Source organism: Giraffa tippelskirchi, chromosome 1 (genome assembly GCF_054371585.1).
Source record: "Giraffa tippelskirchi isolate mGirTip1 chromosome 1, T2T-mGirTip1v1.2.pri, whole genome shotgun sequence".
Lineage (NCBI taxonomy): Eukaryota > Metazoa > Chordata > Mammalia > Artiodactyla > Giraffidae > Giraffa > Giraffa tippelskirchi.
Window position 1 is genome coordinate 76,565,454 of NC_137275.1, and position 23,454 is coordinate 76,588,907.

General features: G+C 37.0%; 1 protein-coding gene and 1 long non-coding RNA gene across 6 annotated transcripts in view; both read left to right on the plus strand.

The window, feature by feature from the left end:
* Positions 1 to 23,454, plus strand: part of CCSER1 (coiled-coil serine rich protein 1) — a 1,336,256-nt gene that overhangs the window by 368,166 nt on the left and 944,636 nt on the right. The window lies entirely within an intron of this gene.
* LOC145546803 (uncharacterized) lies at positions 16,107 to 21,001 on the plus strand. The gene is made up of 2 exons (XR_014083285.1): positions 16,107 to 17,612; positions 17,800 to 21,001. It is a non-coding gene; the product is annotated as an uncharacterized LOC145546803 (long non-coding RNA).

Sequence of the window (23,454 nt, forward strand, 5' to 3'; positions counted from 1 at the left end):
TGCCTGGAGAATCCCAATGGACAGAGGAGCCTGGCGGGCTACAGTAGTCCATGGGGTCATAAAGAATTGGAGACAACTGAGCAACTAAGCTTTTTTTTTTTGCATTTCTTTTCCATGGGGATTTTCTTGATCCCTGTCTCCTGTACAATGTCATGAACCTCTGTCCATAGTTCATCAGGCATTCTGTCTATCAGGTCTAGTCCCTTAAATCTATTTGTCACTTCCACTGTATACTCATAAGGGATTTGATCTAGGTCATACCTGAATGGTCTAGTGGTTTTCCCTACTTTCTTCAATTTAAGTCTGAATTTGGCAATAAGCAGTTCATGATCTGAGCCACAGTCTGCTCCCGGTCTTGTTTTTGCTGACTGTATAGAGCTTCTCCATCTTTGGCTGCAAAGAATATAATCAGTCTGATTTTGGTGTTGACCATCTGGTGATGTCCACGTGTAGAGTCTTCTCTTGTGTTGTTGGAATAGGGTGTTTGTTATTACCAGTGCGTTCTCGTGGCAAAACTCTATTAGCCTTTGCCCTGCTTCATTCTGTACTCCAAGGCCAAACCTGCCTGTTACGCCAGGTGTTTCTTGACTTCCTACTTTTGCATTCCAGTCCCCTATAATGAAAAGGACATCTTTTTTGGGTGTTAGTTCTAGAAGGTCTTGTAGGTCTTCATAGAATCGTTCAACTTCAGCTTCTTCGGCGTTACTGGTTGGGGCATAGACTTGGATTACCGTGATATTGAACAGTTTGCCTTGGAAGTGGAAGAGATCATTCTGTCGTTTTTGAGATTGCATCCAAGTACTGCATTTCGGACTCTTCTGTTGACCATGATGGCTACTCCATTTCTTCTAAGGGATTCTTGCCCACAGTAGTAGATATAATTGTCATCTGAGTTAAATTCACCCATTCCAGTCCATCTTAGTTCGCTGATTCCTAGAAAACTCAGCAGTGGCCACAGGACTGGAAGAGGTCAGTCTTCGTTCCAATCCCAAAGAAAGGCAATGCCAAAGAATGCTCAAACTACCGCACAATTGCACTCATCTCACATGCTAGTAAAGTAATGCTCAAAATTCTCCAAGCCAGGCTTCAGCAATACGTGACCCGTGAACTTCCAGATGTTCAAGCTGGTTTTAGAAAAGGCAGAGGAACCAGAGATCAAATTGCCAATATCCGCTGGATCATCGAAAAAGCAAGAGAGTTCCAGAAAAACATCTATTTCTGCTTTATTGACTATGCCAAAGCCTTTGACTGTGTGGATCACAATAAACTGTGGAAAATTCTGAAAGAGATGGGAATACCAGACCATCTGACCTGTCTCTTGAGAAACCTGTATGCAGGTCAGGAAGCAACAGTTAGAACTGGACATGGAACAACAGACTGGTTCCAAATAGGAAAAGGAGTACGTCAAGGCTGTATATTGTCACCCTGCTTATTTAACTTCTATGCAGAGTACATCATGAGAAACGCTGGGCTGGAAGAAACACAAGCTGGAATCAAGATTGCCGGGAGAAATATCAATAACCTCAGATATGCGGATGACACCATCCTTATGGCAGAAAGTGAAGAACTAAAGAGCCTCTTGATGAAGGTGAAGGAGGAGAGTGAAAAAGTTGGCTTAAAGCTCAACGTTCAGAAAACTAAGATCATGGCATCTGGTCCCATCACTCCATGGGAAATAGATGGGGAAACAGTGGAAACAGTGTCACTTTACTTTTTTGGGCTCCAGAATCACTGCTGATGGTGACTGCAGCCATGAAATTAAAAGACGCTTACTCCTTGGAAGGAAGGTTATGGCCAACCTAGATAGCATGTTTAAAAGCAGAAACATTACTTTGCCAACAAAAGTCCGTCTAGTCAAGACTATGGTTTTTCCAGTGGTCATGTATGGATGTGAGAGTTGGACGGTGAAGAAAGCTGAGTGCCACAGAATTGATGCTTTTGAACTGTGGTGTTGGAGAAGACTCTTGAGAGTCCCTTGGACTGCAAGAAGATCCAATCAATCCATCCTAAAAGAGATCAATCCTGGGTGTTCATTGGAAGGTCTGATGTTGAAGCTGAAGCTCCAATACTTTGGGCACCTCATGCGAAGGGTTGACTCATTGGAAAAGACCCTAATGCTGGGTAGGATTGGGGGCGGGAGGAGAAGGGGACGACAGAGGATGAGATGGTTGGATGGCATCACCGACTCGATGAACATGGGTTTGGGTAGACTCCGGGAGTTGGTGATGGACAGAGAGGCCTGGCGTGCTGCAATTCATGGGGTCGCAGAGAGTCGGACACGACTGAGCGACTTAACTGAACTGAGCAACTAAGCACAGCACAACACAGGTCAACTAATAGACATTCCTATAACAAATCTATTTCCATTCCCATCTGCTTATTTATTCTTTTAGAAATTATGTTGAACTCAGCCTAATTTTAGTAATAATAGCAATCCATTGATACACATACAAATCAGAAAAAAGAAAAACAACCTAAAATGCCTATGATATAGTCCAGCAAAATGACACATTTATACTTGATAATTACTAATGGGGCTTCCCAGGTGACTCAGTGGTAAGGAATCTAACTCCCGAGCAGAAGAGAGTTCAGTCTCTGCGTTGGGAAGATTCCCTGGAGAAAGAAATGGCAACCCACTCCAGTGTTCTTGCCTGGGAAATCCCATGGACAGAGGAGCCTGGGGGACTACAGTTCATGGAGTCACAAAGAGTCAGGCATGACATAGTTACTGAAGAACAACAATAACAGTTACTTATCAAGATTTGTGCTGTATTTATCTATTTTGATTAAGTGTAAATTAATAACTGTAAAAAGTCAATGTAGCAGAAAAAGTTAAAAATTAAATATTAGTAGTCACAAAAATACTTTGTATATATAAAGTATGTTTTGTTTCAGGCAAATGACATATATGTGTTATGTATCGGAAATTATACCATTTTAAACTATAATAGAAGTATAAAATTTTATCTTAGAAAATGATAGGGATGCAGGATTTTTCAAAACTCTTTCAAAAGTGTCATAAGCAAAGCGGTTTGTGGGTATCTGGTGGAGAGTGTATGCATTAGAGAAATAAAGTTGCCAGGCAGAACAAAAAACTCATTTGTGATTAGAGAGGAGGAATGTGAAGGAAGGTCACTCAGCATGGTGTTAGGTGTTTCTTCCGTTTTGTTCAGCTGAATAGATGCCAACATGGAGTAGAAATAGCACCATATTTTACCAGTGTTGTTTGGAAAAAGGAATTGAGGATGTGTGCAAACAAATGATTTGGTGATGAACTATGGTATTTATGCAGGGTAAAAAGACAGGTGAAGAATACTGATAAAGCTGTTTTATCAATGGATGGCCACTCTCTGAAGCAAAGAAAAATTATTGAAACCTGAATATTGACAGATAATAAGTGAAGTTTGGAAAGTCTAAAATTACGTTATTGGGTGAATTGAATTTATTATTAAAAACAAGGTTCAGGTTTAATTGGTTTTATTATTTTGTCTTTTTCTCCCCACTAAAACTCAAGATTCATTAGAGCAGCGATCCTTTTTTAATCCCCTCTCCTCAACTTGCTGTGCTCCTAGTGTCTATAATATTACCTAATTGATGTAGGAAAGCTAAACAGTAAATCTTTGTTGTAATAGGTGAATGAAAAGTGCATAATGATACCAAAGAATAACTGAGACCTGATGGATGGAAAGATCTTCTGATTTTAGTTAATACAAAATTTGTTGAAAGTCTTAAATATTTCGATTACATAGAAAATCACACCAGTGATATAACGAACTCAATTTCTCTGCTGCAGTTATATATAAAATTACTAGAAAGACACCGTGTGGACTGTTTGACTGTGATATCAAATTAGTAAAAATGAAATAATTTCTGTCTTTTTTTTTCCTGTTTTAGTTTTTTTTTTAATTATTATTTTTTTTTGAAGGGTAATTGCTTTACAGAATTTTGCTGTTTTCTGCCAAACCTCAACATATATCCCTTTTGAAACTCCCTCCCATCTCCCTCCCCATCCCACACCTGTAGGTTGATACAGAGCCCCTGTTTTGAGTTTCCTGAGCCCTACAGCAAATTCCCATTGGCTATTTATTGTACATATGGTAATGTAAGTTTCCACGTTACTCTTGCCATACAGCTCACAAACTCCTCCTCTCTCCCCACATCCATAAGTCTATTCTCTATGTCTGTTTCTCCATGTTGCCCTGTAAATAAATTCTTCAATATCATTTTTCTAGATTCCGTATATATGCATTAGAATACAGTATTTATCTTTCTCTTTATGACTCACTTCATTCTGTATAATAGGTTCTAGGTTCATCCACCTCATCAGAACTGACTCAAATGTGTTCCTTTTTATGGCTAAGTAATATTCCATTGTGTATATATACTACAACTTCTTTATCTGTTCATCTGTTGATGGACATTTAAGTTGCTTCCATATTATAGCTATTGTAAACAGTGCTGCAATGAACAATGGGGTACATGTGTCTCTTTCAATGTCGGTTTCCTCAGGGTATATGCCTAGGAGTGGGGTTGCTAGGTCATACGGTGATTTTATTTTTAAGTTTTTTAAGAAATCTCCATACTGTCTTCCATAGTGGTTGTGTCAATTTACATTCCCACCAACAATGCAAGAGTGTTCCCTTTTCTTCACACCCTTTCCAGCATTTATTGTTTGTAGACTTTTTGATGAGGGTCATTCTGACTGGTGTGAGGTGATATCTCATTGTATTGATTTGCATTTCTCTAATAATGAGTGATGTTGGGCATCTTTTCATGTGTTTGTTAGCCATCTGTATATCTTCTTTGGAGAAATGTCTGTTTAGGCCTTTTCCCCCACTTTCTGATTGGGTTGTTTGTTTTTCTAGCATTGAGTTGTATGAGCTGCTTGTATATTTCGGAAATTAACCCTTTATCAGTCGTTTCATTTGCTATTATTTTCTCCTATTCCGAGGGTTTTCTTTTGACCTTGCTTATAGTTTCCTGTGCTGTGCAAAAGCTTTTAAGTTTAATCAGGTCCCACTTGTTTACTTTTGTTTTTATTTATGTTACTCTAGGAGATGGGTCATAGAGGATCTTGCTTTGACTTATGTCATTGAGTGTTCTGCCTATGTTTTCCTCTAAAAGTTTTATAGTTTCTCGTCTTAAGACTTAGGTCTTTAGTTCATTTTGAGTTTATCTTTGTGTATGGTGTTGGGAAGTGTTCTAATTTCATTCTTGTACCTGTAGCTGTCCAGTTTTCCCAGCACTATTTACTGCAGATTTGTCTTTGCCCCATTGTATATCCTTGCTTCCTTTGTCAAAAATAAGGTATCCATAGGTGCATGGGTTTATTTCTGGGCTTTCTATCTTGTTCCATTCGTCTATATTTCTGTTTCTGTGCCAGTACCATACTGTCTTGATGAATGTAGCCTTGTAGTCTGACCTGAAGTCAGGAAGCTTGATTCCTCCAGCTCCATTCTTCTTTCTTGAGACTACTTTGGTTATTCTGGGTCTTTTGTGTTTCCATGTGAATTGTGAAATATTTTGTTCTAGTTCTGTGAAAAATGCCATTGGTAATTTAAAAGGAGTTGCATTGAATCTGTAGATTCCATTTGGTAGTATATTAATTTTCACAATATTGATTCTTCCTACTCAGGAACATGGGATATCTCTCATTCTCTTTATGTCATCTTTGATTTCTTTCATTAGTGTCTTATAATTTTCTCTATACAGTTCTTTCATCTCCTTAGGTAAGTTTATTCCTAGATATTTAATTCTTTTTGTTGCAATGGTGAATGGGATTGATTCCTTAATTTCTCTTCCTGATTTTTCATTGTTAGTATATAGAAATGCAAGTGATTTCTGTGTATTTATTTTGTATCCTGCAATTTTGCTAAATTCACTGATTAGCTCTAGTAATTTTCTGATACTATCTTTAGGGTTTTCTATGTGAAGTATCATGTCATCTGCAAACAGTGAGAGCTTTACTTCTTCTTTTCCAATCTGGATTCCTTTTATTTTTTTCTTTTCTGATTTCTGTAGCTAGGACTTCCAGAACTATGTTGAATAATAGTTGCGAAAGTGGACATCTTTGTCTTGTTCCTGATCTTAGGAGGAATGCTTTCAGTTTTTCACCATTGAGAATAATGTTTGCTGTAGGCTTACCATATATGGCCTTTACTATGTTGAGGTAGGTCCCTTCTGTGCCCATTTTTTGAAGAGTTTTAATCATAACTGGGTGCTGAATTTTGTTAAAGGCTTTTTCTGCATCTATTGAGATGATCATATGGTTTTTATCTTTCAGTTTGTTAATATGGTGTATCACAGTGATTGATTTACATATATTGAAGAATCCTTGCATTCCTAGAATAAACCCAACTTGATTATGGTGTTTGAGCTTTTTGATGTGTTGCTGAATTATGTTTGCTAAAATTTTGCTGAGGATTTTTTCATCTATGCTCATCAGTGTTATTGGCCTATAGTTTTCCTTTTTTGTGTTGCCTTTGTCTGGTTTTGGTATCAGGGTGATGATGGCCTTGTAGAATGAGTTTGGAAGTGTTCCTTTCTCTGTAATTTTTTGAAAGAGTTTTAGAAGGATAGGTATAAGCTCTTCTCTAAATGTTTGATAGAATTCTCCTGTGAAGCCATCTGGTCTTGAGCTTTTGTTTTTTGGAAGATTTTTGATCACCGCTTTAATTTAAGTGCTTGTAATTGGGTTAATCATAATTTCTATTTCTTCCTGGTTCAGTCTTGGAAGATTGAACTTTTCTAAGAATCTGTCCATTTCTTCACAGTTATCTATTTTATTGCCATATAGTTGTTCATAGTAGTCTCATAATGCTTTGTATTTCTGCATTGTCTGTTGTAACCTCTCTTTTTTCATTTCTAATTTTGTTGATTTGATTCTTCTCTTTTTTTCTTGATGAGTCTGGCTAAGAGTTTTTCCATTTTGTTTATCTTTTTAAAGAACCAGCTTTTTGTTTTAGTAATCTTTACTATTGTTTCTTTCATTTTTTTCATTTATTTCTGTTCAGATCTTTTTTATTTCTTTCCTCCAACAAATTTTGGGTTTTTTTTGTTCTCCTTTTTCCAGTTGTTTTTGGTGTAATGTTAGGCTGTCTTTTAGATGTTTTTCTTGTTTCTTCAGGTAGGATTGTATTGCTATAAACTTCCCTCTAGGACTGCTTTTGCTGCATCTGATAGGTTTTGAGTTGTCATGTTTTCATTGCCATTTGTTTCTAGAAATTGTTTGATTTCCCTTTTGATTTTTTCAGTAACCTGTTGATTATTTACAAACGTGTTGTTTAATCTCCATGTGTTTGTGTTTCTTGCAGTTTTTTATTGTAATTGATAACAAGTCTCATAGTGTTGTGGTCAGAGAAGATGCTTGATACAATTTCCATTTTCTTAAATTTATTGAGGTTTGATGTGTGACCCAGGATGTGGTCTATCCTGGAGAATGTTCCATGTGCACTTGAGAAGAAGGTGTATTCTTCTGCATTTGGATGGAATGTCCTGAAGATATCAATGAGATCCATCTCATCTAATATATCATTTAACATTTGTGTTTCCTTATTAATTTTCTGTTTTGATGATCTGTCCATTGAGTGAGTAGGGTGAAGTCTCCTACTATTATTGTGTTGCTGTCAATTTCTCCTTTTATGTCTGTTAGTGTTCGTCTTATGTATTGAGGTGCCCCTATGTTGGGTGCATAGATATTTACAATTGTTATGTCTTCCTGTTGGATTGATCCCTAGATCATTATATAGTGTACTTCCTTATCTCTTGTAATCTTCTTTATTTTTAGGTCTATTTTGTCTGATATGGGGATTGCAACTCCAGCTTTCTTTTACTTCCCATTTTCATGGAATATACTTTTTTATTCTCTCACTTTTAGTCTATAAGTGTCTTGAGGTCTGAAGTGGGTTTTTTGTAGACAGCATGTATATGGCTCTTGTTTTGTATCCATTCAGGCGTCTTTGTCTTTTGGTTGGAGCATTTAATCCATTTAGATTTAAAGTAATTATTGATATATATATATATGTGTTCCTATTGCCATTTTCTAATTGTTCAAGGTTGATTTTGTAGGTCTTTTTTCTTTTGTTGTATTTCTTGACTATATAAGTCCGTTTAACATTTCTTGTAAAGCTGGTACTGAATTCTCTTAATGTTTGCTTGTCTGAAAAGCTTTTTATTTCTCCATCAATTTTGAATGAGATCCTTGCTGGGTACAGTAATCTTGGTTTAGATTTTTCCCTTCCAGTACTTTATATATATCCTGCTGTTCTCTTCTGGCCTGCAGAGTTTCTGCTGAAAGATAGCTATTAAGAGTATGGGGTTTCGTTTGTATGTTACTTGTTGCTTCTCCCTTGCTATTTTCAATATTCTTTCTTTGTGTTTAGTCTTTGTTAGTTTGATTCGTGTGTGTCTTGGCTTGTTTCTCCTTGGGTTTATCCTTTATGGAACTCTTTGTGCCTCTTGGACTTGATTGACTGTTTCCTTTTCAATGTTGGGGAAATTTTCAAGTATAGTCTCTTCAAAAATTTTCTCATACCTTTTCTTTTTCTCTTCTTCTTCTGGGGCCCCTATAATTCAAAAGTTGGTGCATTTGATATGGTCCCAGAGTTCTCTGTCCTCAGCTCTTTTCATTCCTTTTACTTTATTCTGCTCTTCAGAAGTTGTTTCCACCATTTTATCTTCCAGCATACTGATTTGTTCTTCTGCTTCACATATTCTGCTATTGATTCCTTCTATAGTATTTTTAATTTCAGTAATTGTGTTGTTTCTCTCTGTATATTTATTCTTTAATTCTTCTAGGTCTTTGTTAACTGATTCTTGGATTTTCTCCATTTTGTTTTCAAGGTTTTTGATCATCTTTACTATCATTATTTTGAATTTTTTTTCAGGTAATTTTCCTATTTGCTCTTCATTTATTTGGACTTCTGTGTTTCTAGTTTGTTCTTTCATTTGGGCAGTATTTCTCTGCCTTTTATTTCTTTTTTTTTTTTTTTAAGTTATTGTGTTTGAGGTCTCCTTTTCCCAGGCTTCAAGGAAAGTTGAATTCTTTCCTTGAAGAAGGTTGAATTCTTTCTTCTTTTGGTTTCTACCATTGTAAGGTTGGTCCAGTGGTTTGTGTGAGCTTCATACAGATTGAGATTTGTACTGAGTTTTTGTTTGTTTCTTTGTTTTTCCTGTGATGGGAAAGGCTGAGTGAAGTGGTATGCCTGTTTGCTCATGATTGGGTTTGTATTTTTGTTTTGTTTGTTGTTTAGATGAGGTGTCCTGCATGGGGTACTACTGGTGGTTGGCTGATGCAGGGTCTTGTATTCAAGTGGTTTCCTTTGTGTGAGTTCTCACTATTTGATACTCCCTAGGGTTAGTTCTCTGGTAGTCTAGGGTCTTGTAGTCAGTGCTCCCATTAAAAAAACTCAGGGTTAATCTATGGTCAGGAACGATGATTCCACAAGTGGTTTGTTATGGCATTAAGGGACAATAAAACAAATATCCAAAAACAAGAAACCAAAAATGAACCCCTGACCGATGGCAGTTACAAAATCAGACAAGTAATAATTAAAATAATAGAATATATACATATGCACATATACCCATGAGCAAAGTGAAAACAGTCCAACAATATAAAGTCCAGCAAATTGATCTGGCAAACAAAGGAAATCATAATTTATATTTACCAGTTAAGAACAAAACTAACTTAAGCACAAACTGGAAAACAGAACTAAAGCAAGGTGCCAAGTGGAGAATAAAGCAATAAAAACAAAACTAGCAAATATGTTGAGAGGAAAGGAAAGAAAGAAAGAATAGATATGCAAAGTTAAATAGAGGTAGATGAAGAAGATTTATATACAGTAAAGATTAACTGCGAGGAGAAAAGAACAGTTGGAAAGGCAAAGGAAGGAGTAAAGTAGAAAAAATATAATAGGTTTAAAAAAATAAATAATTAAAATTAAAAAGAAAAGAAAAAAAAACAAAACAGGAAAACTCCACAGAACTGCAAAAGCCCAACATAGAGGCAGAGGTTTATGACAACAATAAAAAATGTGACTGAGGAAAAAGAAAAAAGTAATAAAAGCTCAAAAGCTTAATTGGATTTCTTTTTTTTTCTTTTTTCTTTCTTTCTTTATTTTTTTATTTGTTTTGCCAGACATTGACATGAATCCACCATAGGTGTACATGTTTTCCTCTTCCAGATCCCCCCTTTCACCTCCCTCCCCATCACTGGATTTCTTAGTGTGAATAAAATTGACAACTACGAAAGAGGGGGGAAAAGGAAAAAAGAAAAAAAATCCAAAAGAATACAGAACAGGTCAAAAAATTAGAATAATAAATGTTTTTTCTTGAGTCACTGCTGTCAGAGTCCTTTCCAGCGCAGTCCACCTTATCTCCCTAGGATGCCCTCCAACACTGTGCTGCTCTCTGGACCTGTTGTGGAGGCAGCTCAGATTTTAATCTAGTCCTACTCTTGTGTGTTCTTGCCTCCAGTGTCCACAGCTGTCAGAGCTAATGCGTTTTCTTTTGTGGGATCTCTCAGTGTCCTTTTATATATTCCATAGACACAGAGTCTGCCTGGTTGATCGTGTGGATTTAATCTGCAGCTTGTACAGCTGGTTGAAAGGTTTTGGGTCTTCTTCCTTAGCCACACTGTCCCTGGGTTTTCCACCTCTGCATGTGGGTCATCCACTGAGGTTTAGCTCCTGATGCTGCCGTGAAAGGCTTGGATTTGCCCCTGTGAGGGCCAGGTGTGGAGATGGTGCAGCTGCTTGGGTCACAGGGGTTCTGGCAGCCCCAGATACTCAGGGGGGTTAGTAGCTAGGGTAGTAGGAAATATAATGTTCTAGAAGGGTATGGCAACCAGTATTGGCCGATATGCTCCAGTATTCTTGCCTGGAGAACCCGCTCTCTGACAGAGAAGCCTGGCAGGCCAGAGTCTACAGGGTCGCAAAGAGTCGGACACTACTGAAGCTACCCTGCGCACATAAACACAAGATGTTTTTTTCCCTGTGGCAGCTCTGCCCCAGTGAGAGTTGAGTATGAAGGTAATGCAGCTGCTTGGCTTGCGGGGACCCTGGTAGTGCCAAGTGTGCAGGGACACATACTGCCTCCATGGCAGGAGTTATGGCCCTATCAGTCTTTTTTCGAGCTTCTTGTAGCTGGTGATCAAAAGGCCTCCTTGGTCAGTCTTTGTCCATAGCTCTGCCCATTCAGGCCCTTAGAGAGATCCCTTGCCTGGGGTCCTTCTCTGTTGTTCTGCATGTCAGGCACATAGAGGGGCCCCCCTGACTGGGGACCTACTCTGTGGTTCAGTGCGTCAGACGTTTGATGGGCCAGCCTCTCTATTGTTGAGCTGCCAATGCTGGCGATCCTAGTGTGTGGGGAGAGAGGCTATGGTGATGGTTCCACCCTCTATGCGTGACTCAAGAGTATCACCTTGCTTCCTTGGCTGCCCGGCTTTCCACCACAGGCATTTCCCACCTTGATCTCCTTCCTCACATCCCCTCAATCAGTCTCTCCACAGTCAGTAGCAGCCCTCACTCTGGAATTGCTCCACAATTCCTAAACTCCAGCTCCCAGCTGCTGCCCCTTCCAGGAGACCTGCGTTCCTGCCTAGCATATGTATGGCTGTGGCAAGGACTGTCTGATTCTCATTCCATTTAGGCTGCCACAGATCAGCTGTTTCACCCTCAGTCTTAAATATTTCTCCTCTGACTCAGACAGTTGCCCCGCTGTGGGGATCGAACCCCTGCTTCAGTTCTCCCACCAGCCGAAGGTAGGTCCAGTCCTAATAACACTCCTGTTTTTCCCCATAGTTCTTTTGTCCTGCTGAGTTTTGCATGGTTCTATATATATTTTTCCACTGGTCAAGTACTCCTGTCCACTCTCAACTGGTGTTCTGCGTGCACTTCTGTGTCCAAAGGTGTATTCCTGATGTATCCGTGGAGAGAGATGTACTCCACATCCACCTACTCCTCTGCCATCTTGTTCTCCAATTCCTAAGTCTTTTTATTCAAAGAAAAATTGAAAAAGATTGTTGTGACAAAGATTAGTACAGGGATAGGAATATACATATTTGAAAAATTGGTTAATGTTAGGGTTTGATTGAATATAACATACTGAAAATTCTATAATTGATCATGTAATGAGAAGTGCTATGGATATAAATATTATTGAGAAACAATCTAATTTAAAACCAAGTGATAATTTCAGGATTTGGGTAATTATTTTGTCAGTTTGAGGTAATTATTTCTTAACCCAAGTAGATAAATATTGTTTGTGAGAATTAGGCTGGTGATGAAGCCATATGCAATGATAATTTATGTTTACATGTAGCTATTAGAGGTGGTTACTATGACTGGTAAAAGTAGCACAAATAGTGATATTAGTATAAGATAGGTGAATAGACTTATTCTTCTTATTTGAAATTAAATTGATGTTTTGTTTCCTAAGACCAGTGGGTTATTTCTTTTAAAAGTTTGAAAAAATATGTATTCAAGAACCAAAGAAGTATAGTAGAGAATTTGAATAAATCAGGAAACACAGTCTTCAAAAAATGAAGGGTGAGAGGCATGGTAGATGATTGCAAAGATGTGGGGCAGGTGTTGTGTATTTGATGACATGAGATTTAAAACTGGGAATGGATATAAAAGATAGGATGGAGAATGAACCAAAAAAATAGAAATGTGTAGAAGGGTGCCTATGATGCCTACATGCCCAGAGAAAATAGGGGTATGGGAGAGAAAACAGTCATGACTTGAGAAAGTTGTGAGAGAAGCTTTGATTTTGAGAACCAGATTTCAGTTAGATCTAACAGAGAAGAAAATGTATAAAAGAAGTTAATTTGCTGATAACAGACTGGAATTTCAGAGGAGAGCATAAAAGAATTTTATGAGTTACATAGCAACTTGGAACTTCTTAAGTAATAGATTCTTCCTAGATATGTGCATGGTAAGTCACTTCAGTCATGTCCCACTCTTTGCGACCTCATGGACTGTAGTCTGCCAGGATCCTCTGTCTGTGGGATTCTCCAGGCATGAGTACTGGCGTAGGTTGCTGTGACCTCCTCCAAGGGATCTTCCCAACCCAGGGACCTGACCTGCATCTCTCATGTCTTCTGCATTGGCAGACATGTTCTTTACCACTGGCGCCACCTGAGAAGCCTCCTTTCTAGTTACAAATTTGATGGGACTAATCTGCTACAGGGGCTTCCCTGGTAGCTCAGCTGGTAAAGAATCCACCTTCAATGCAGGAAACCCCTGTTTGATTCCTGGGTCAGGATGATCCCCTGGAGAAGGGATAGGCTACCCACTCCAGTATTCTTGGGCTTCCCTGGTGGCTCAGATGGTAAAGAATCTGCCTGCATTGCAGGAGACCTGGGTTCGATCCCTGGGTTGGGAAGATCCCCTGGAGAAGGAAAAGCTACCCACTCCCATATTCTGACCTGCACAATTCCATGAACAGAGGAGCCTGGTGGGCTACAGTCCATGGGGTCACAAAAAGTCAGACAGGACTGAGCAACTTTCACTCTTCAATTTGCTATAAGACTGATGGACTAAGAGGATACTTCCTAGTGAAACTTTATATTTTCAGTGATTAAAGATCAATTTATTAAAAGCATGGCTTTTATTTTTGTTTTATTTTAAATGGAATTAATCATATGTCTTTTTCAATAATTGATAGAGGGAGCTAGGAAATAAATTCCTGATGCTTCACCTCCTGTCCTCCAATCTCCTAACAGGGCTACTCTTTGTTTCCTGCACGCTATCAAAGTAAAGGTCATAGGATCCCATTGGTTAGTCCATTCATTTCAACCTCCAAGGTAGAGAGTATAGTGGAAAACGTGGTGAGAGTGTTTGAATATTCATTAGACTTTTTGGAAGCTAAATGATCATACCATGCTTTTAGATCATGTTATAGAATTTGTACTTTATTTTAGACAAAATGGCCTTTGAATTGGGAAGTTTTTGCTTTGAAATGGGAAGCAGATTACTGTTAAAGCTTCTGGGACCATTTTCTGATGTTGGAGTGTGGCACAGATTTTTACATACCAACTGGCAAGTCTTTGACACTGACTGAGTATCCTGGGATTCAACTCAGTTCTGACACTGTGTACCCAGAGACAGCATCAGATCCCACAGGTTAAGGGCTGGATTATTCAAGACTCTTACCTCCAGCATTTCAGATGCTTGTCCCAAGTCTAGGTTGTTACCAGTACTTCTGACCAACATGCTATAGATCAGAGGTTCCAATGACCCCTTCCTTGGGTTCAAATAATTTGTTACAGTGGCTCACGGAACTCAGAGAAACATTTTACTTACTAAACTACTTGTTTATTATAAATGAGTATAACTGAAGATCAACCAGATGCTGGTCTGATTGATGGTATGAGGAAAAAGCATGGAGCTTCCATTCACTCTGAATGTACCACTCTCCTCAAATCTCCACAGGCTCACCAACCCAGGAAATTCTCCAAACAGTCCTTTGGGTTTTTGTGAAGGCTTTATTACATAGTCATCCTTATTAAATCATATGCAATTGTTGATTGGACTCAGTCTCAGTCCTTCCCTGCCCAGATGGGTGAAGGGACAGACAGTTCCAACAGGGTTGCTTCCACTGGGAGCCAGCTCCCATCATTAGGTTACCTAGGGACTTGCCAAAGTCACTTCATTAGCATAACAAAACACTTTTGTTGCTCTCAACTTTGTTGCTTTGTTCCAAGGGTTTTAGGAGCTCCAAGACAGTAAAAGAGAGGAAGACTAGATGTATATATCTTATTATAAATAACAGTATCACAGTTGTGATCAGATTTGCATTTGAAAAAAAAATCTTTCAGCTGCTAAAGTGGCCTTTTAGAGGATTGCGGATGGGAGAATGTAGGGAGGCAGAGATGGGAGATTTGAGGGGCAAGAGCAGAATGGGGATGAGTGAAACAAAATTATTTGGTAATCCATATTTGGTGGCTCTAATTTGCGTGGTTGCAATCTTTTTTGAAAGTATAATTGACAGGACTTGGTAATAGTATGGATGGATAGTTTGAACTAAAGTGTCACAGTGACTCGCCTGTATTGTGTATTGGACTGGTATAATTGGGTAGCTGCTGGTACCATGAACTGCAGTAGGAAAAATTATTTTATCAATAGAATGTTTTAAGGATATTAACCAAAATTTCAATTTTAGACATGAGATATTTGAGCAGCACTGTTACAACTTGAATATACGAGTTTAAAGCAATATGGTCAAGATGTATACATCTGGGAGCCCTCTACAAATAAACTTAAAGCTATGATACCATGTTATCATTTAAGAAATGAGTGTATTAAGTGACCAAAGCACTGGTAAAAGAACTAAGTCCTCTAAAACTTGGATGTTTAGAGGAGCCATGTTAGATGTTAGAGAGGGAGCCAGCAAAGTAATCCATATTTTAGCAGTAAGCTAACACTTTTATGGAAGTTATATAATAATTTTATGAAACAGGTATATTATGAATGAGAGTCTGAGAATCAGATTAATTGACTTGACTATAAGACAGCTTTATTTTGCCTCACTCCCAAACTAATGCATTTTCTATGGCTCCAAAGAGTTTATCATAAATGATAAATGCTTGTTAAAGTGAAGTCAACATTTTCCTTACAACAGGGGTAAACTTAAGGAAAAATATGAATGAGGTAAGTAGTTTTAAGCACCTCTTAATTTATATATCATCTTGTGATATATACTAAATTAAATGACTGTCTTATTTTCCCTCATAATATGGTTTTTCATCTTTTAAATGGGATTAAGTCATGCAACTAAAACACATTTTAAGATAGATTTTTTTCCAGAGAATTGCTACAACCTTGGTTTTACTATCTAATGGGTAGAAAATTAATTTATTCCCCAAGCTATATTTATGAAGATTTTTTTATTTCCAACAACTCATTTCTAATAACTAAGCATGTAATTTATTAATAGAAACTAGACAATAGGTGTTTGAAACGTACAGTTGGAAACAAGCCTTGACATTTAAATCTCATCACATAAAAATATGAAGCCTATTATTTTCTATTAGGATATTAATGATAGAGCTTTAAGCACCTTTAATTATGACTGCAGTTTCATAATCAGTCTATTAACCACAAGATAACTGTCATGAAGTGTCCATAATGATCAGTAAGTACTTCCATTGAGACATCCATATATACTTGGGAGGAGGAAGTACCTTTCAATGTGTAATAACACAGTGACTTCAATAAGTTCTGAGTAGAAAATATTGATGAACACATGGCTTTGTCTTGATTTGAGTTGTTAGGATAGAAACTTATCTTTTTAAAATTTATTTTGTTGAATTACAGTTAATTTACAGTGGTATCTTAATTTCTACTGTACAGCAAAGTGATTCAGTTATATATACATTCTTTTTCATATTCTTTTCCATTATGGTATATCACAGGATATGTAATGTAGTTCCCTATGGCATATAGTAGGAGCTTCTTGTTTATCCATTCTATATATCATAGTTTGCATTTGCTAATCACGTCTCTCACTCCATTGCTCCCTCCATTCTCCTCCCTCTTTCAACCACAGTCTGTTCTCTGTCTATTCATTTGTGTCATATTTTAGATTCCACATGTAAGTGATATCATATGGTATTTGTCTCTTTCTGTCTTATTTCATTTAGTAGAATAATCTCTAAGTCCATCCATGTTGCTGAAAATGGCATTATTTCTTCTTTTTATTGCAGAGTAGTATTCTATTGTATATATGTGCCACATCTTTATTAATTCATTTATTGATGGATATTTAGGTTGTTCTATGTCTTGGCTGTTGTTAATAGTGCTACAGTGAACATTGGGGTGCATGTATCTTTTCCAGTAATAGTTTTCTCTGGGTATATGCCCAAGAGTGGGATTGCAGTATCATATGGCACCTCCATTTTCATTTTTTTGTGGAATCTCCATACTGTTCTCTGTAGTGGCTGCACTAATTTACATTCCCAACAACAGTATAAGAGGTTTCCTTTTTCTCCATCCCTCTCTAGCATTTGCTATCTGTATACTTTTTAATGATAGCCATTCTGATGGGGAAACTTAACATCTTAATTTTAAACTTTTAATCGTTGGTAGCATTCCTAGATATTGTATTTTTGCTATGTAAATATAATTTATATATTTTAATGTTATATTTTCATTGTAAACTTATAGAGGCTAAAATTTTATATAGGACATATAAATAGGATGTATTTCTATTTGCCATTATATGATATTAGGTCAAATATATTCTACATAGCAGACAATATTTGGGCTACAACTGAGAAAATTTGTTTCCACTGAATACCACATCTTTGCACCTAATGAAAGTTGTTGATAAAATTATTTTTTTGAAATATTTGCTTAGAGGCATGGATTGACTTTATATTTTAAATTTGTGGAAAAGGCATTTTTAAGTTTATAGTGACTTTTTCTTGGATTAAAGTTATATATTAGAGACAGCTTCCACAGTTTTTTTTTTTTTAACAGTCTTTATTCATTCATTCTACCTTCTATGTGCCAGCCAGTCTTCTAGCTCTTGATAATATAGCTTTAAAAAGAAAACAGACAAACTCTTCATTTTCATGAAGTTTATTGCAAATCAAGGATGATAAAGAAGTAAATAAGTAGGGACTTCCCTGGTGGTCCAGTGGCTAAGACTCTGAGCTCCCAATGCAGGGGACCTGGGTTCGATTCCTGGTCAGGGAGCTAGCTCCCATATGCCACAACTAAGGCCCAGCACAACCAAATAAATATTAAAAAAATAAATAAATAAATAAACTCCTTAAAAAAAAAAAAAAAAAAGAAGTAAATAAGTACATTTTAAAGTCACTGTTATTGTTCTAATGTAATTATAAAACTTATTCAGGACAATGTATAAGATGATATAGTTCATTAAATTATGTTAAACAGTCTGATAATTCAGAATTTAGAAATTGATCGTGTTGACACAATTTAAAACTTGATATGTGTATAATGTATAACCTGCAAAACAATTATTACAGGAGAAAGCGTAAGAACAGTGAGATGTTTCCAAAGTGGTGCCAACTAATTAATGAGATACTTTGAAAGGAATGTTAATACATTATAACCTGAAATATATTAATATAAAGAAGTGCAAATTTCTTAGTTCTACATAAAGTTGATTATACCAAATAACATAGAGAAAAATAATCTTAACTCCTCTAAGTGGTAATTATAATGCTTAATGTTACTTGTTTTGGTTTTGCCTGAATCATATTTAAAATATTGGTTTTGTTAGTTAGATGCTATTGACAGTACTTTTACCAAACCAGAGCCAAACCACAGCAGATGTTGAGGACTTATAATTCTTAGACTAAAGTTTTGGGATAAAAGATAATTCACATTTCATTAATATTTATTTATCTCAGAACATTTCTGTTCTACCAATGACAGATTCAGGAAAAATTAAAATCATCTTAAGTCTTATGCTGTCTAAAAAGTAGATTTTCTTAGAAGTGAAATGTGTACATTGATTTATTTTAAAATGTGGGGTTATAGTGGTGGTGCCATGATGGTAATATAACCCCTTGGATATGAATTTGTGTACTAGCACTTGTTAGTTGTGTAAGTATACTGAAGCAGCATTTTTTTCTTATGAAAGATGAGATATTAATATTGTTTATGTCTTAAATTTATGTGAAAAAAGGTATCATTTTTCATATGGAAGTTATATAAATGAATTAGTTTCAGAATATTTATTATGTAAGTAGCATGGTATCCTCTGTCATCTAAAAGGGCTTATGAAATTTAATGTCATCAGAGTCTTAGTCAATTGCTTCTCAGTTGGTTTTCCTGATGTTTTGATTAAGCATCTGAGCTTAATCAAGCTCCATGTTCACTTCTTTGCTGGACTCCAAGGTCCTTCAAGACCATGTCTTGTTTATGGTGGAATTTCCAAAATTCAGTATATTTCTTCTTACATATGAATGAATTAATAAGAAATTTATCAGATTAACAACATACTATTATAAAAAGATTTTTCTCTTAATGATGGGTCAAACATATCATTATCTTTAATGGAGGGTACTGTTATACTACATCTTAAAATAAAACTTGGGCATAAAGAAAATAAGAAATAAATGGTCTAAAGGTCTGTTTATTCAAATAGATAGGTGAGTAAAAATATATAGTTAAGCTTTTACCTATTGGTGGGAGGAGAAATATGAAACTAAAGCTATTTTTAGCATAATTACATATAATCATTGACATCATGTAATACATCTAAAAAGCACACTAGAAATAAATTATTTTCACTTAATAGATTTTACCCAGATTAAAATGTTCAGTTTACTCTGATTCTCTTTGCTTTTAGCAGAAGAGAATTGTTTTATTTCCTTATAGTTCAGTCTACTACTGTCAATATTTAATACACTGATACTGATTATACAAACAGACTTCAAATCTTCCTTAATTAAAAAAAAGCAAAGAGTGACAAAAGGACTGACTGTGAGGAATATAGTTATGATAATACTTGTATTTTCTAGTGAAAGCTTTGTAAATCATTAAGCATTAAGAGTTGACAAAAGAAGCATAGTAAAAAAGGGAGTTTGGCAAAATTCATGTAATGGAAGAATACTTATTTACCTTAATTTTCACCCTTGTTGTTGACCACCTACAAGCTTTTTGCTGTCAAGAACAGGATAAGCCCTCTGAAACATAACTGTCTGCTAGCAAGCACAATGTATGAATGGCTTATTGCAGCAAGGGAAATGAAATGGTGACTATAAAACTAAATTGTGGTCATGAAAAGCAAGTAGATGGAAACTCTCTCCTCTCTGCAGGTTAGAGATAGAAGCACTGTGGGATTCTTTTTTTTTTTTTTTTTTTTTTGACTGAGCAATCTTTTCTTTCTTTGAATATAGTGAAAAAAATGAAACCCATTGACTTATTTTCTTTGTGTTTTCTTTTGCAAGTACTATTTTTCTTTTCACAGATGAGTTTTGGGCCTTTCTGTAACAGGACTCATTAATTTAAACCTAAGAGAATCTTGGCCAAGATACCATTTGAAATGGAAATTACTTCCTATTTCTTAAGCATTTCTCCAATTCAGAATGCCAGGCCCTGCTGACTGGTTACTCCTTTTCAGTCTTTTTCATTGACCGCTCCCCCCATTTTATACCTTAAATGTTAATTGTCTATTTTTTGTCTTTTCTCTAAACACATCTTTGTCTGCTCTCTAAACACTCTTCTGAATTATCTATAAATTATTTTGGTTTAAGTGCTCTCTAGAGAAAACTCAAATCTGATTGCATTTTTTGTCATTGATCTTCAGAGTCTTATTTCAGGTTTACTACACTTTCCACTCTGAATTGGTTTCTGCTCACTTCCATACTGTTTCACTTGCTCCTGTTTTCCCACCTGTATTAATGTCATCATCATATCAATCCCCCAAGCTAAAAAGACTCAATGTAATACAGATATCTATCTTAACTCCGGCATGTTAGCCTATGAATCACCAAGTCGTGTAGGTTCTAGTCTATAATTTCTCTTCTAATCAGAGCTTTCATATGCCACAGCTTTTGGTCATACATTCATTTCCCTCACATATTATAGCACAATCCCATAATCAGACTCCCTGATGCTTTCTCCTACCAGTACAGATAATGAGTTTTATATCAGGTATCTTCTGAAATGCTATTCTTCTGCTAAACTGTCTCTATATGATTCTACTAACCAGTCTTAAGTCTAAACATAAACCCCACTACACTTTTCAGACTAAACCTGAACTTTCTCATTGGCCTCATTGGTGACCATTCCTTACCAGCGACACCATATCCTATGTTCCTTTATGGTAATTTTTCTATTTTCTGAGCCTGCCCTCTCAGGGTCTTTGCCCATGCTTTTCTTTATGCATGAAATGCTTTTTGGGACTTCCCTGGTGGTCCAATGATTAAGACTCCATAGTCCCAATGCAGGGGAAACAGGCTCATTCCCTGGTGGGAAATCTATGTGCATCTGGGCATGGCCGAAAAAAGAAAAATAAATGCTTTTACTTCTTTAAATACCTGCTAAGCCACTATACATTCTCGAAGATTAAACATAAATTTCACATCTTCTGTGAAGACTTTCCTTACATTCTTCTTGTCTTTTATGCTCTATTATGGAATGCAACACATATAATTTGTGTTTATAAATTTTCTCTGATAAGAAAATAGGGATTAGGAGAACTGGAAAAAAAAGAAAACACTGCTTTTGATGATGGGAATAATATTTTTATATTCCCTATACATATAATATTGAATGAAGTAACAGGCAAATTTGGCCTTGGAGTACAGAATGAAGCAGGGCAAAGGCTAATACAGTTTTGCCAAGAGAACGCACTGGTCATAGCAAACACCCTCTTCCGATAACACAAGAGAAGACTTTACACTTGGACATCACCAGATGGTCAGCGCCAAAATCAGATTGAGTATATTCTTTGCAGCCAAAGATGGAGATGCTCTATAAAGTCAGCAAAAACAAGACCAGGAGCTGAGTATGGCTCAGATCTGCTGCTACTGCTGCTGCTGCTAAGTTGCTTCAATCGTGTCCGACTCTGTGCGACCCCATAGACGGTAGTCCACCAGGCTCCCCTGTCCCTGGGATTCTCCAGGCAAGAATAGTGGAGTGGGTTGCCATTTCCTTCTCTAGTGTATGAAAGGAAAAAGTGAAAGTGAAGTCACTCAGTCGTGTCCGACTCTAAGCGACCCCATGGACTGTAGCCTACCAGGCTCCTCCATCCATGGGATTTTCCAGGCAAGAGTACTGGAGTGGGGTGCCATTGCCTTCTCCAATGGCTCATATCATCAACTCCTTATTGCCAAATTCAGATGTACATTGAAGAAAGTAGGGAAAACCACTAGACCATTCAGGTATGACCTAAAACAAATCCCTTAATGATTATATAGTGGAAGTGAGAACTAAATTTAAGGGACTAGATCTGATAGACACAGTGCCCGATGAACTATGGACAGAGGTTTGTGACATTGTACAGAAGACAGAGATCAAGACAATCCCTAAGGAAAAGAAATGTGAAAAAGCAAAATGCCTGTCTGATGAGGGCTTACAAATAGCTAAGAAAAGAAGAGAAGTGAAAAGCAAAGAAGAAAAGGAAAGATATACCCATTTGAATGCAGAGTTCCAAAGAAGAGCAAGGAGAGATAAGAAAGCTTTCCTCAGTGATCAGTGCAAAGAAACAGAAGAAAACAATAGAATGGGAAAGACTAGAGATCTCTTCAAGAAAATTAGAGATACCAAGGGAACATTTCATGAAAAGATGGGCTCAATATATGACAGAAATGGTATGGAACTAACAGAAGCAGAAGATATTAAGAAGAGGTGGCAAGAATACACAGAAGAGCTGTACAAAAAAGATCTTCACGACCCAGATAATCACAGTGGTGTGATCACTCATCTAGAGCCAAACGTCCTGGAATGTGAAATCAAGTGGGCCTTAGGAAGCATCACTATGAGCAAAGCTAGTGGAGGTGATGGAATCCTAGTTGAGCTATTTCAAATCCTAAAAGATGCTGCTGTGAAAGTGCTGCACTCAATATTCCAGCAAATTTGGAAAACTCAGCAGTGGCGCAGGACTGGAAAAGGTCAGTTTTCATTCCAATCCCAAAGAAAGGCAATGCTAAAGAATGTTCAAACTGCCGCACAATTGCACTCATCTCACACACTGGTAAAGTAATGGTCAAAATTCTCCAAGCCAGGCTTCAGCAATACGTGAACCGTGAACTTCCAGATGTTCAAGCTGGTTTTAGAAAAGGCAGAGGAACCAGAGATCAAATTTCTATCATCTGCTGGATCATGAAAAAGAAAGACACTTCCAGAAAAATATCTATTTCTGCTTTGTTTACTATGCCAAAGTCGTTGACTGTGTGGATCACAATAAACTGTGGAAAATTCTGAAAGAGATGGGAATACCAGACCACCTGACCTTCTTCTTGAGAAATCTGTATGCAGGTCAAGAAGCAACAGTTAGAACTGGACATGGAACAACAGACTGGCTCCATATAGGAAGAGTACGTCAAGGCTGTATATTGTCACCTTGCATATTTAACTTATATGCAAAGTACATCATGAGAAACGCTGGTCTGGAAGAAGCAGAAGCTGGAATCCAGATTGCCAGGAAAAATATCATTAACCTCAGATATGCAGATGATATCACCCTTATGGCAGAAAGTAAGGAAGAACTAAAGAGGCTTTTGATGAAAATGAAAGAGGAGAGTGAAAAGTTAGCTTAAAGCTCAACATTCAGAAAACTAAGGTCATGGCATCCGGTCCCATCATTTCATGGCAAATTGATGGGGAAACAGTGGAAACAGTGGCTGACTTTATTTTTCTGGGCTCCAAAATCACTGCAGAAATTCCCTGCAGCCACCAAATTAAAAGACAGTTCATCCTTGGGAGGAAAGTTTTGACCAACTTAGACAGTATATTAAAAAGCAGAGAC